The following is a 15,652-nucleotide window of genomic DNA, read 5'->3' as shown; positions in this document are numbered from 1 at the left end:
ACTGGAGCAGTTGTGGCATCTGTGGTGGAGCTGGGGAAGAGTTGTTGGAGTGAAGAACATTTCCATTGCTGTGAGCCTCAGCTCCCCTATAGCACCCAATTGCAAACTGCAGCTGGGCAAAGGGAGACTGTTTCTATGTACTCTTAGTTGCTTTTTGTCATATTTTCAGCATTGGTTCACATCCTGTTCTCTTTTCACTGTACCTTTGAACTCCCCTCTCCCTGCTCCTCCCAAGCCTGATGCAATGAGGATGCCCTGCCAGGACATTTCCTTGGGAAATCTCCCTGCCCCGAGCCCCTGAGCCAGCCCCCTGCACGGGACGAGGGTACCTAGTGACGTTCATTTGCCACAGGGCAGCAGGGCTTGCAGCTCTGCTTTGCTCCTGCTTGCCTGCACATTCCTGCCAGGGATAACAGTATTGTCTCAAGGAGCGGCAGGCATAGGTAAAGGATCAGGAAACTTGTTTGGTCATGCCATGACCACAGCAGGAGCCCTCTTACCTGTTCTTATCACGCCGTGCTGCCGCGCGGCTTCCCCAGTGCGGCGGTGCCTCTGAGACACGGCCAGCACGAAGGATGCCCGCGTGGGACCAGGACCTCGGGCGCAGCAGCGTTACCCAGGCATTGCCCAGGCTGTCCTCCCTGCGCTGACGGCCATGCTTGGCTTCCTTGGGGATCCCACAAAAGCATGGGGAGAAAAGAGAGAGTGCAGGGGGAAACCTGGGCGCTCGTTGCAGCTTTCTCCCCCGGCCGGCCGCTGCTCCGAGGCTGGGGCCAGCCTCTCCCTTGCAAGCAGCACTGCGTGCAGATGCTGCGCCTGGCCGTGTTGTAATGGTTGGACTTGATGATCTTAAAGGTCCTTTCCAACCTAGTGATTCTGTGATTCTGTGATTCTGTAAACCCCACCGAAGGGGGGTTCGGCTGCCCGTGAGCCTGTACAGGGAGCACCAGGGCCTCCAGGAAGAGTGCCTTGGTATCTGGCACTTCAGAGAGCGCCCGTCGCCCGGGACGTGCCCATGCTGCCCTGTCCCTGCTACAGCCAGCTTTCCTGTGCTCGTGTTATCTGCTTATGGGTGAGCTTTGAGAAGGCTACACCAAGGTTTTGGGCAGCTTGAGGGGTCCAAAACATGATATAAACTTCAGCACAGTGTTTTCCACCCCTCAGAGCCCGGCTGGCACTGCCTGGACGGTTTCTGACCAGGAGTGAAGGCAAGTGCCAGGTCTGCTCTGTGCTGCAGCCCTGCGCACAGAGGGTGGCCTCTTTCAGGCAACAGAAATAAGGAGCAGATAATTAACCCTGGCCTTATTTGAAATAATTGTTATGCAAAACAGATGCATGCCGGGCTGGTTAATGCACGCCCCGCTCTGCAGTTGATCGTCTCCTGGTGCTCCAGGATGGCTGGGGTTCATGGAGGTTCCTCCAGACCTCTCCTCTGGCGGGGTTTCTTCCATATGGAGGAGCTGCGAGGGTGAAAAATCACACCCTGAGAGATGCCCTGTGCCTCCCTGCCGCCCACCCCGTGCACGTGTGTCATGATGGGGCAAGAAAATGAAACAGGAGTGGAGATTTCTGATGGCATTTGAGCAGAAGGAGGGACTGGTCTTTAGAGACTCTGGGTTCAGGCTCGTTTCTGCACTGCTTGTTCAGAGGAAACGTCTTCAGAATTTTCAAGGTCTGTTAAAAAAAAGCTGGTGGGCTTAGCAGCTGTATTTCAGTGTTTTGCCTCAGACCTTGCTCACCGTGAAAGTACTGTGATATCCAAAAATACAGGGGCGAGCAAGCAGTCACAAGCCTTGGGAAGCTTTGGGTTGGGTCCAAGTGTGGGCAGATTGACCCTGGGCTGTTGCTGTCACAGCACCGATTCTCTCTTCCTCACTTTGGTGCCCTGGGGGCTGCTGACAGCATCTTCACCGACCTCTCCCAAATCCAAGAACAAACAGAGCTTTTCCATCATGTAAAGACTGCTGTGATTTATTGCAGAGTAATCTGCTGAAAGGGGGTGGAGGAACTGGGCAGGACAGGGGTTGTCACAGTGTCCTGGGCAGGGGCTGAAAACAAATGGGACAGGAGGCTTTAAGTGCAGAGCCAGGACATTCAGACAGTACAGATGCAAGGTGTAACCCTTAGGTTCAGCAAAGAAAGCTGCTGACTTCAGTTTTGGGCTGCAGAGTTGAACCCAGTTGAACTATTGCAGAGGAACGGGCAAAGACTGTTGTGGGAAGTAAAGCACCATTGCTTGCTTGCTTTTCTCCCAATATACTGCAAGAAGCATTAGCAGCTCAGCAGCACCTCGCGGATTTGTCCTGCATGTGACGCATTGGCAGCATCTACAGGCCCTTCTTGTGTATTATTTTACAATAAATCACAGCAGATCTTCTCCCAGTGGAAACCCTCTGTTTGTTCTTGGATTTAGGGGGAGAGGCGCGCTGGGGGCCAGGATTGAATGTGTTTGCACATTCCCTCCCCTTAGAGGGTTGAATCCCTGTCAGCCCGGTGATGGATGCACTGCTGAGCCAGTATATCTGATAACCAGAATCATTAACTAAATTGTTGGAGGGTCAGGGGTCGGAGGGCCAAACACTGTTCTCGCTCCCGGTTTTACGAGGTTCCTTTGTGGCATTGCGCGCCAGCTCAAGTCGTGTAGGCAGGGAAAGCCATCACAGAGCCCTGCAATCGTGGCCGAGCCACAGGGGAACACGGCGAGCAAGGAACAAGCTGTTTGCACAGGGACGTTCCCATATCTTTGGGAATGAATGCAGAATTTCCCCAGGCTCGCAGCTTCGTTTGAGAATGGCGCTTGCCTTTCCTCTCTGCAGAAGGAGAAAGGGCACGGTGGTTGCACTGGCTTCCCCCACCCACCTTCCTCGCCGCTTTCCCCCCCCTCTTCCTCCTCCTTCTCCTCTGGGAAAGGCCTTTTGTGGGTTGCAGCATCTCTCCCAGTTCCATCAGGGACCTCTCTGCAATTTCTAGCTGTCACACACATGACCAGCAACTTTTCTGGAAAATTGCCCTTCATTTACTTATACCTGATGCACAAACATGTGGGGATCCTGGGGAGGCAGCTGCTTTCCCAGGCAGATGTCTCCAAGCATTAAAAAAAAAAAATCAGCTGCAAGCTGGGATGCTCCTGTTCACCCGGAGGGCAAACTGCAGTGGGAAGAAAGGGATGTGCCCATCCCCTGGCTCTCTATGGAGGTTCTGTTGCTTAAGAGACTGTTGAACCAGATTCAATGCACCACTGAGGCATCTAAGAGGGGATTTAGGGACTTAAAATTTGCCTGCGGGCACCGTTACACACTTTGTGAACAAATGGCTGCGATCCCTGAAGAGGTCATCAGGCTGCCAAAAAAGAGGGAGAAGCGATCGGCTCATGCGGGGTCAGACAAGAGGCAACAGGACAAAATGGCAGCAGGAGGTTCAGATGGGCCCAAGATGGAGAGCAAAACCCCCAGGATGAAATTCCCGAGCAGAGACGTGCGCTGCCCAGCAGCCTTGGGAAATAACTGGGAAAAGTGTAGAGGGAAAATGTGTGACATTAAGTACATCCACTTCAGCGACCAAAAATACTTTTGCTCATTCTTCAGTGTCACAAGAAGACATTTTTGGCATAGCTTATTTAGACAGCTGCCTGCAAATATTCAGGTTGAGTCCTTTTCTGTCAGGGGAAAAAAAAAAGAAAAGAAAAGGAAAGGAAATGAAAAGAAAGTGTCGTTTCTTAAAAAAGTTGAAACTTTCTGTGGGAACATAGAATTTTCCACCAAAAGTGACTTTGCAAGAAGTTACACTGGCACTTTCCTGCCAAGGTCAAGATATTCTCTCGGCCTTTTCCAAGAGTCTCTTTCCTTTTTCTTTTCTTTTCTTTTTTTTTTTTTTTGAAACAACTTTTCATTAATTTTTAATGCATATTCTATTACAAACAGCAGTGCAGTTCAGAAAAGACTGAGCCTGGAATGAGGAGAACTGATTGTATCGATGGAGACCATTTTTCTGACATCTGAAGTCCCACTTGTACCTCTGGAAGGAGATTTCAGAATTTTTTTTTGTTACGCTTTGGTTTGGAACCAATATTACAAACTCAGATTAAGTTTCAAAATCACATACGCTCTCCCCGCAAAGGAACCGCTCATCCTGCGCAGCTTGACTCATTTCCCCCGCAGACCCGCGAAACGTGTCATCGCCAGCGCCGCTGCCGCGCGGAGGGGCGAGGAGCTGCGGAGCTGGCAGAAAGACACTTACGGGCTGTGGGGAATGGGAACGCCAGTGAGAAAAAACCAAAACCCCAAACATCAACCACCTCCAAAGGTGGACGTTCTTAAATCAAAAAGCCACAGGTATCCCACATGGAGCACAGGGGATCTTGTCCCTGGTGCAAATATACCCGTATTCACCCAATCCAAGCGACTGGAGGGAGGGTGGGCTGCAGGTTTTTGTTGCCCCTACTTCTTGCTGACCACGGAAAGGAGACAACCCGGCTGCCGTCCCTGGGGAGGTGCGGGCAGAAAGGGAAACAGGAGGTGGCTGGAGACGGACCCCGGGGGATATCCAGCTTCAGGACACGCTACGGTAAGGAGACAAAAATGTTGAAAAGCAGAATATTCAGAGGTGCAATTTCTTCAGCTCCTCTTGGCATGACTCCACTCACAGGGCTGTCAAAGGGGCATCGGGAAGCCCCACTGCCCAGCACGGTGACAGTGTTGCATGGAAGGAGACTCTCTGCAGAGAGGTAACGGCCGCAGGACCAGTGCGGGCAGGAAGCGGAGATCGGGTTAGAGGGGACCCAAATTCCTGGGCCGTAGAGCACTTGCCAAACAGGTTCTCTCACCTGCACCACCAAAATTTGAGGGCTTCTGTGGACACGGTGGCTGCACACCACAACGTTTGTGGAAAGCGATGCTGTACGGCCACGGCCCATGCCAGGGGCTGGTCCCACACTAGCAGCGCTGAGCTGGGCTGCTGGGCACGCTCTGAGGTCAAAGATTTCGGGCATCCCTCCTGCACAGCTGGCTCCAGACCCAAGCACGAGCCCAGACTGAAGGAGCAAGCCTGGGAGTGTCTCTGTGTATGGGCAGAAACCAAGCAGGTGCTCTCAGAAGTTCTCATTGACTCTCCACCAAGTATCTCAGCTTCTAGACACACGAGAGAGGCAGAAGAAAGAAGCTGCACTAAAAACTGGCCTCACGCAGTAAATTTTTTGCACATATTCCTCCCTCTCGGGTGAGATCCTGCACAAAGAGCTCTTTGGCTGGCTTACTTGACAGGAGATTCACAGCTGGACGGTGTCCCAGTCCCACTGCAGATGTGTGGGCTCCAAACCCTCCGCACTTTACTCCCCATTTCGGAAACCACCTTGAGGTCACTTGGGAAATTTGGCACCTCGAGGTTTCAAAATTGTAGCTGACTCAGAGGTCTGCAGGAGCTCCTGACATGAACTTGGTTTGTGAGACGACCGCACACATCATGTCCGATAAGAGAGCTGATTAATGCCATCGAAGCCATTGCTGGAGCATTTGCTGAATCACTGCACTCCTCTGCCTGAGATGAGTCTTTTTTATTATTTATTAGTCATAAGGAAGACAGGTTTCTTGCGTTGGTAAGCCATGGGCTGCTCTGTGGCATTCAATTAGCTTTGCAGGAGGAGGCTGCTTGGTCTCGTGTCCAGATTAAAAGCAATATTAAAAGCAAAAGAAATATTCAAAGCTCTTTCTTCTGAGGACTGAATGATTTGCAGCAGGGTAGTAGAAAGGTGTGAGTATTCCTGTGCGAAGACTCTATATTTTAAAGGCGAAATGATTTGATAACTACACAGACCCCATGCTGTGAGCCCTTTTAGTGACTTTATTGTGTGGTTGGTGGATGAAATGGTAAATTGCCCACCTCTGGAGTCAGCCAGCTGTGGGCAAATGATTCTTAAATTGTCATCTGAGATGCAACACTGCACAGAGGGCAAGAAAACACTTCCAACCAAGGTAATAATTCCCAGCAAGGAATTTTTTGGTGAGTGTGAGTGAAGTCTCCCTGTGAATTCCTTGGAATTATTGACTACAGACTTGTTTTTTTCTTGGCAGGTGAGGAGTTTTGTTGGGTTGTTTTTTTGCTTGTTGTTGGAATTTCACGTGCATTCTGATGGGAAATGCAGGCTGTGGCACAAGTTTCTGTCCCCTGATGAACCAAATAAAATTCCGCAAAGGATCTGCATTGAGAGAGGGCTTTCTGTAGCGGGAAGGCCAATTCAGTGGGGATCAGTAATTATGCCCAGGGGCTAGAAATGGGGGATGAACTCAGCTGCTTGGGACACATGTGGAAGAATAAAAAGAAAGAAAGAATAAAATAATAATAATAATGCAATGAGCTTAGTTTCTCAGGCAGTCCTGCATGTTTATATGAAGTCATGCTGTGCCAAAACTGACAAGCCGTGAGACTGATGGTCCTCTGGTAAAATAAGTATTACCATGGCTCAGGTGAGGATTTGGCTACAGCTAGCTCCAGGACTGTAGCACGTCATTGCGTCAGGATGTCAGCATGTCATTGCTCTGGGACATTGACACGTCATTGCTCCAGGGCATTAACATGTCACTGTTCCATGAAGCGAGCAAAGCTCAACAGGCTAATATCAAGGGAGTCTTCATGGGGTATGCAGGCTCTGGGGTACGTTTCTCTTCTGCGATGAACTAAAACCAGCTCGGGGAAGGAGCTGCAGCTGGAAAGTGATTCCTGTGGGCAGAAGGACAATTCCAGAAGTGTGGCCCACGGTATTGATCCAGTGTACTGTTTGCCTCGTTTCTTACCTCCAAAACTGGAGGTGAGGCCATGTGTTGCCAAAACCTGGGCCCAGAGTCAGGTCCCAGGAGCCCTTTGACCCCTAATTTTTCTGTCCTAATGGGTACCAGGTGAGGGACTAGCTGGCCAGGGAGAAAGTGGGCTTTTCTCCCTGTCCCTGGTGCAAACCACAGGTGCTCCTGGTCATTCTCCAGCCGGGGCAAAGCCAAAGGCACAGTGAGGTGAGCCCCAAACGTCTTGGGCTTTGCCTTGGGATGGAGGGAAGGATGAAGGTGGCCGTCCGCTGCGCAGGCCACAGGTTGAACGCAGAGGGAAGAGTGCATGGGAGGCTTCCTTTGGGTGCTGAGCTAAAAACACATTGTAGAAAGGAAACCTCTTTCTCCAGAGAGCAGCTCTGGCAGTCAAGATCCTACATCCTGAACTTCCTCACCCCAGCCTTCTCCCTTAGAGCTCCCTCTCTCTTAGAGCTTTGGGGCCTAAAAGCATTGCCATAACCTGGCATGAATAGTCCAGATTTTAGACAGTGACTCATTTTTTCCTCCAAAAAGCACCATTTGGGTGCTCTTGGTGTTTTTCTCCTTTTTCTTTTTAAGGGCATTTGAAAAGCCCCTGTGCTAATGACTTGAGCCTGCTCCTCTTTCAGTATTTAGTAAATACCCCTCCTTGAGCATGTGGTGGACTCAAAACACCACTGATTGCTCCCTACAGCACTATCATCAGACCTGTCCCAGCTGGTGCAGGATCCTGTCTGGGATGCCAGCCCCCATATCCAGTGCAGTACTGGGCCCTGAGTTGTTTCTCTGCCCCCATGTTGTGTTTTCATCACTTTTATCGAGTCGTGCCATCTCTGAACAGCACTTGGGTATTTTGTCAGGCTTCACATCGAGAAGAAGCCATTTTTCTGTCTTTTAAAATCTGTTGGTCTTTATTCACTTCCTTCTGCTGATTCAATCTGCTGCAGAAATGAGCCGTTGCATAGCGGCTCCTCTGAGCTTCTGGAGGAGCTGTGCACTTGGGCAAGGTGCAACCATGTCCCCCCACCCTCCCACGGAAGCCATTAGCTCCTGGTTCAGTGGTTGCCACCTCCCATGGAGGTGCTTTCCCAGGAGCTGCTGCTAGGAGGATCTCAGCCATGGGAGATCTTCAGTTAAACCCATCGCAAAGGACCTGGTTTGGTCATGAGCCCTTTCCAGAGCCTGAGGAAAGATGAAACATCCTCAGTTTTGGAAATTTTTTTGTGGGAGACCAGGTTTCCAGTGCTGAATGCCGGGGATATTTGTTATCCATCATGGACATAAGAGGCACAACAGCAATATAAGGACAGGGGAGAAGGGCAGACCTTAGAAGCAGTCTCTTAAGAAGCTGAGTCTCACCTTAATTTTAGCAAAGGGGACAGAGAGACAGCTTGATATATGTGCTTTGAAGCGGTGAAAATATTCAGTGCTACTGGGATCTGTAGCATTATCAAAGGTATATGTGGTTTGAGAGTTAAGGACAAGCTTATTTGAACCAGAAGGAAAGCACACGACTGAACAACGATGGTGACCACTCATTGGGACAAAGAGAAAGAGGCACTCCACCTCCCGGTGCCTTCAGAGCAATGTGGGCTTTAGTGAAGCAAGCTACTGAGCTCGGGTGATTGAGCTCAGTGATCTGGGTGAATCCAGATTTAGCAATTCCTTCTGGCCATAAAAGCTACATCCCTGCTGGTTCTCACAGTTTACCAGTGGGAAAGGGCTGAATTTGGTAAACTCAGACATAAATGTCGTGCGCTATATTTATACAAACCAGTGCAGTTCTCCCTGAAGGGGAGCAGCCCCATCCCCACGTGGCAGCAGTCACTCATCGAAGGGCCAGCCCCCCATCCACAGCTCTCCTGGGATAATGGTGGTGCTGGCATCCCAAACCAGCTTCTCCACTCCCAAGGAAGCTCAGAGGCAGAGAAGGAGGGCTTTGTGCACCCAGGAAGGCACCTCTAAGAGGTCCAACATCGGCAGCATCCTGCAGCGCTCGGACAGGAGCCGAACACAGAGGGACGTGCTGTTTCCAGAGGTGTCAGATAGAGCGTCCTCATTGCTGTGACCAGATCTGATGATGGTCTGCTCTCCCCACGTTCAGGTAAACACAATTCTGCAACCACCCAGAGACCCCTAAACTTTACCAACTAACCACTAGTCCTAGCCCACCGATCCCCGCAATAACAGAAAAACAAATGGGTTAAAATACTACAAGCTTTAAAATACTATAAGCTTTGTAACCCCAAACCTGGTTTGGTTCCAGCATGTTGCTCTTGCAGGACAGAGGACAATTCCAGCTTTTGCCTGGGAAACAGCTTCCCCTCCTCTGCAGAAACCCCTGGCACCAGCCCTCCGTTCCCCTGCTGGGCACCACGCGGGTAGCCAGGAACACCACCCAAGCCCAAAGCTGAGCTGGGGCACTGGTTTTTTGTAAGAGTCCAGGTATTAACCAGGTCTCCTATGAAAGGATCTCAAGCATGGAGCCTAACACGGGGGCGGCGTGGAACCCATCAGGGAGAGTAACCGGAGCGGCAACATCGCTGTGGTGGTGGAGATAAGGGGCAGCCCTCACACCGCAGTGACGAGTGACATGTTTTCTAGCCCTTTCAGTGCCTCAAAGTGTTTTCCTTCTTGACTCGAACTAGAAGTAGCACAACTTAAAACAATTAATGTCCCCTTAGAGGGAAAAAAAAAAAAAAGCAGCACATTTTCCTTCTATTTTTAAGTCTCACTTCACCACAATAGCTCCAATATTTCACTCCTGACTCAAAGGCGAAGTCCGAGGGAGCAGGATATGCTGTGGGGTATCTCTCTTGCCACACTATTCGTGTTATTTTCAAGTTCCTCTCTCCCGGGTTGATCTTGGCAGCAGATCACAGCGCCGGCGCAGCACAATGTAAACCGGAGCCATTGTTACTCCATCTCCCGCTCCTCATTGCTGCAACAACATTTCCCCACACGCCTCCCAGCAAATTGTCGCCATGTCCCGTCCCACTCCCCCCCCTCCAAATCCATTAGGCTGCTGCAGTTCAGCTATTCATCTAGCCCCCTCGGAGGCACCGAAATAACACGGTTTCCCTTTGTCAGCTGACATTATGCAGAGCTTCGGCGACAGCGGTAAGCAACCGCGCTGCGGGGCTGCCCGATGTCTCACGTCATGTGCGCCGGGCGGGCAGAAAAGGGTAGTAGGGAAGCGGGGAGCTACCAAAACAGCCTTAAATCGCCTCGTCCCCTTCCATTGCCTGGCGAAGGCACAGCGGCGGGTCTGGTGGAGCGCCGGGGAGGTGAGCCCTTTGCCTGGGCTCAGCCCCTTGCGCCATCCCGGGAGCGTGCCAGGGTTCGGACGGACACAGTCGGGGTGGCTTTGGCTGATGGAGGCAGAACTGAGGACAAGTTGTGATACCAATGGAGAGCTGAGGGTCTCAGCCTTCATCAGTGGGGACTGGTCAACAGCAGCAGATGCCGTGTGCTGGGGCTTTTGCTTACAAACTGGTGGCTAACGAGGCCCTGCTGTACATAAATACATATGTGTATGCCTGTGGGCTCACTCCAACAACACCACAAAGCCCAAGGACACTGCACAGCATCGGCACGGTGCTGAACCTCAGCTAACCCGCCTTGCTGCTCCTGGGTGCCCATTACCCTGGCCCCAGCAGCTGCAGCAGAAGGACGGTCAACCAGCAAAGCCAGCCCTATCCCCGCAGAAACCTTCACAGCCACGCTCTGCCCAGGCTGGTGATGGACGACACACAAGACGGGTTAGGAGCAGCGATAAAAGCGACGTCCATGGGAGTTCACCGCCAACTTCAGTGAAACAGGATCACGTCTTCTGTCACTTGGCAACCCGCTTTATCAATATGAACTTGTATCTCTCTCTGCTGCTGTTTTTCCAAGGGCTATTCATGGTTCAAAGCCGTAGGCAATACCGTTTCTTTCTTCACTCACCGCCACCTGGTTATCTCTGGCAGAGTGTGACTCTGGAGAGAAGCAATTTGAGAGAGGAAATACACTGGGGATGGAAATAGCATGGAAGATACAGCAAGGACTCAACTTTCTTGTTTCTATCTTACTCAAGATTATGTTTCCTGACTGCAACCCCAAAGTCATTCGAGTAGTTCTAAAAATTATGAAAGGAACAAAAATTTTTTTCATGCACATGGCAGAAAATCCAGAATGATTCTACTGACTTCCACGGTGTGGAAGTGGGAAATGAGGGTCGACACTTGACCCTTGGCTAAAGCACGAAATATAGGGAAGGTCCAGGGACATGGAAGAAAGAAATGCCATGTCCCAGTCAGATACCTACGTGGGAACATTTCTGTAAGCATCTCAGTTCATAGCCCATTGGAAAACCCATCTTGGTCTCTGCAAACATTCAATGTCATAAAAATTCAGTAGGTGGACAGAAAAATATTAAAATGGAAAATTCTACAAATAAGACTGTGGCAGGACAGGTTTAGGTGGGAGAAATGACTGATGAAACCCAAAGCCAGAGGTGTCAAATCCTGGGTGTGCTCCCCTTCCCTGGAAATCTGCTGGATCAGTTCACCTGTACAGCAAGGAAGTTTGTCTTCTCATCGTGAGCTTATCCCAAGTTTCCTAAGTTTACACTGGAAATTGGCTAAGAAGGTCTCACAAGTTTCATCCATGGAAAGGTGAAATGAAATTAATGCACACAAACACAGGACAATTGTTATAGATAGCTTTGCAATCTCAGCAAAACTTTTCCTGAAAGGCTAAAGTTATCCTCCCATGGATAAACCTGATCTGATTGATTTGATTTGCAAAAAATGTATACATAGGTGATGTTTCTAATGAATTAACAAAAAGGCATAATGAAGAATAAACAGAATAGAAAGAAAATGGCAGGAAAGTTGTAAAAACAATAACCCTGAGAAACAACAAAATACTTCAATCAGATTTTTCCCCACTTAGCTGACCTGCAATAATTAAGGCTAAAAGGTCACCTAAGCGCAGTGGCTCTGCTTGGGGCAGCCCTCTGAGGCTGGAGGGGGCTCGGGGAAGCACCCCACGGAGCAGAGCCCCTGCTGCTGCCCCGCTGCCCGGGACCCTTGCCCCGGCCAGGACACCCGTCTACAAAGCGGCACTGGGACATGAGCTTATCCTCCCCACACTTCTGGGGCCGTGTGTCGGAAAGCCTCGCCAAAGGAGTGGCTCTGAAGAGATCCCAGGATGCCAAAATGCCCAGAATGAAACTTTCTGTCTATTTTGATCAAATCCAGCTTGATCGTAAAGCTTTTTCCTGCCTGATCCCAAATGGATTTGCAGGCAGGGAAATTTATGAGAAATAAACAGCTACAGTTAAATAAACACTTGCAGGCCTCTGGCTATCCTGGCAGAAAAAAAGAAAAAGAAAAAGAAAAAGAAAAAGAAAAAGAAAAAGAAAAAGAAAAAGAAAAAGAAAAAGAAAAAGAAAAAGAAAAAGAAAAAGAAAAAGAAAAAGAAAAAGAAAAAGAAAAAGAAAAAGAGAAAGAAAAAGAAAAGGAAAAAGAAAAAGAAAAAGAAAAAGAAAAAGAAAAAGAGAAAGAAAAAGAAAAGGAAAAAGAAAAAGAAAAAGAAAAAGAAAAAGAAAAAGAAAAAGAAAAAGAAAAAGAAAAAGAAAAAGAAAAAGAGAAAGAAAAAGAAAAGGAAAAAGAAAAAGAAAAAGAAAAAGAAAAAGAAAAAGAGAAAGAAAAAGAAAAGGAAAAAGAAAAAGAAAAAGAAAAAGAAAAAGAAAAAGAAAAAGAGAAAGAAAAAGAAAAGGAAAAAGAGAAAGAAAAAGAAAAGGAAAAAGAAAAAGAGAAAGAGAAAGAAAAAGAAAAAGAGAAAGAAAAAGAAAAGGAAAAAGAGAAAGAAAAAGAAAAGGAAAAAGAAAAAGAGAAAGAGAAAGAGAAAGAGAAAGAAAAAGAAAAAGAAAAAGAAAAAGAAAAAGAAAAAGAAAAAGAAAAAGAAAAAGAAAAAGAAAAAGAGAAAGAAAAAGAAAAAGAAAAAGAAAAAGAAAAAGAAAAAGAAAAAGAAAAAGAAAAAGAGAAAGAAACCTGACAGCAAATATCAGCAACAGATTTTTAACAGGTGGAGGAATTATCGTATGTATCTAGGAAAGAAAGCAAAACAGGCACTCCTAAATCACCAGCGCTGATTTAAACATGAGTTTTTAAATATAGTGTGTGAGCAGCAAATGAGTTCTAATTGAGGAAAGTTTGTAAACAAACAACATCTTTCATCTGCAGCGTCACGCGCAAGACAGGCTTTGTGCTGGGGGCTGGACCGTGCTGCCAAAGCCTGGGCCGGGGAGTGGAGGCAGGACGGGCTCTAATCTGCTTCATGAATGCCAAGGCAGAAGCATCCTGGAGCAACGAGGAAGAGCAAACCTGCAGCCACACTCCTCAGGGTCTGGAGGAGCAAAGGCAGCGGGGTCAGGGTGGTGAACCAGGCACACGCAAGCGTCCCGGGGCTGCTCCACCCCGTCCAGCTGCTGCAGAGCACCGGAGCAATGTCTGCGGGCGGCCCTGGAGCAGCCGGCCCGCGATGGGAGCCCCTTTTTAAAACCAGCTCCGAGAGACGTCGCTGGTCCTGACGGAAGAGAGTTGAGGGCCCTCCCCGGTGTCCCTGCGGGCACCTGCTCCTTGCCACGTTCACTCTTCAGCTCCTGCTCCAGGTAGATACTTGTCTCCACGTCCGGCGTCTATCGAGCACCGTGAAGAAGTATCGGAGGAGCAACCTGGGAAAGTGGGAGTAGCAGAAAGGAGGGAACGTGGCTGGAAGCAAGCCTCTGAAAGATAGCTGGGGCCGTGGTCAAGAGAGAAAGGTCTGTTGCAGCAAAGCCTGCAAAGTCCATGCTCAGCCTGTGATGCAAGAGCAGGGGAGATACAGCACGTCAGGAAATGTCTAAGCAGCGCAGATACAATCAGCCTGAAAACACGGAGACCATGCCAAGGAAGTAACCTTGAATGTCTGCTGGTATTTTTCTCTGGAAAGCAACAACAGGATATTACAAAGGGACAGAAGCATGGACATGGTTGCCAGTGCTTACCTAGATACATAAATTACCTGCCCTGGGAAGGAGCATGAAAGGGAAAAGCATTTATGCCCAATTCCAGACCAGGGCTCCTTAAAAGGCGAGCGCAGGGCGGCCGGCGCGGGGCCGTGGGGCGGCCGGCGCGGGGCCGTGGGGCGGCCGGCGCGGGGCAGTGGGGCAGCTGGTGCGGGGCCATGGGGCGGCCGGCGCGGGGCTGTGGGGTGGCCGGCGCGGGGCAGTGGGGCAGCTGGTGCGGGGCTGTGGGGTGGCCGGCGCGGGGCAGTGGGGCAGCTGGTGCGGGGCTGTGGGGCGGCCGGCGCGGGGCAGTGGGGCAGCTGGTGCGGGGCTGTGGGGCGGCCGGCGCGGGGCAGTGGGGCGGCTGGTGCGGGGCCGTGGGGTGGCTGGCGCGGGGCTGTGGGGCGGCCGGCGCGGGGCTGCGGGGCGCCGGCGCAGCCAGCTGTGGGGATGGCTGCGCTCAGCGTTTCCACCGGCTCTGCGGGCCACAGGCCGTGAAAAGCACTCCCGCCCGCGCGTGTGCCAGGGAAAAGTAGCCCGCCCTAATTCAGTCGTTATTTCCAGAAGTTTTAATCGCTCGCTGCTCCGATAAATGATTAATCGCGCAGATGAGCTGAACCAGAAACTGGCAAATGAAAGCCGCCGTTGTTGTGAAAACACTTTTCCCACAAACCCCAGTTTAGCACCATACCCCACAGCAGGAGAAACACAAACCCCAGCAGAATATAGCACCCGCAGCTCCCAACACAAGTACCCAAATTTAGGCATGTAGATAGAGCAGCTTAACCCTGAGGATTGCTGGGACCCATATAGACCACCAGAGTCAATGGAAGCAGCAGGTGCTTGGAAACACTGCAAATCAAAGCACTCATTTGAGGCACTAAATATAGAGCAAAATTGAAACACCCAGGCTGGAAAATGTTGGCCACGTAGTCCCTCCACTGCATTTCGCTGCGGGTCCCAGGCTGCTGCCGCACGATGCCCGTAGAAGGTGCTGGGTCTCTGCTCCCACCACCGCTGCTCATCAACAGGTTTTTATCCATGGTGACACAGTGCAAAGTAGGTTCTCCTCCTCACTTTTTTAGCGGATATTGCTGCACTTGAGATAACCTCGCTGGTTTATCTGTACTGAAAGCGATGTCAGCGGGCTGTCAGAACACCTCCCCGCCGACCTGCTGCATCCGTGGCACCTCGGGGCCGTGCACGAGGGTTGTCCCTGTGCCGCCATGCCGGGGACCCTTGCCAGGCTGAGGTTTGCACCCAGGCACCCCCAGCAGCCCACCGGGGTCCAGGGAGCCAAGGCAGCACCCTCGCGCTTCCCAGCACACGCTCAAGGACATCACCAGAGAGCAGAGATCTTTGCCACCAATTTTTTTCATGTATTTTTTGTCTGTCATTTTATTTAAAAAAAAGAAAAGGGTGTGGGGAGAGAAATAGAGAGGAGAGTCTGCTGATCCACACTCACCTTTTAATTTACCCAAACGTCCAACTCCAGCAATGCCTTGTCTCCTGTTGAGAAGCTGTTGCACTCATGATCTCCATTTGCTTTGGGGAAGCGAAGGCTAGAAAATGCTGTAGCATTTGAACCTTCAGTGCCCTGCAGAGGGGCCAGCTCTGCCTGGGGGAGTTTCCACCCCACGGAAGGCAGGCCAAGTCAGGGATGTCACCTTGGCCGGACCAAGGGCTGGCTTGCACATCTCCTGCCCAAGCTGACTTGGGGTTCCAGCACTGAACAGTCCTTTCTCACACCCCTTTAAACCTTCTTGTGAGTAATACATGGAGGATTTTGGAGTGTAGCCCAGTCATGTAGACATACATCAGTGAA

This window comes from Phaethon aethereus (genome assembly GCF_964289735.1).
Source record: "Phaethon aethereus genome assembly, chromosome: 5".
Classification (NCBI taxonomy): domain Eukaryota; kingdom Metazoa; phylum Chordata; class Aves; order Phaethontiformes; family Phaethontidae; genus Phaethon; species Phaethon aethereus.
The sequence above is the reverse complement of the archived record's forward strand: the minus strand, read 5'-3'. Positions refer to the sequence as shown.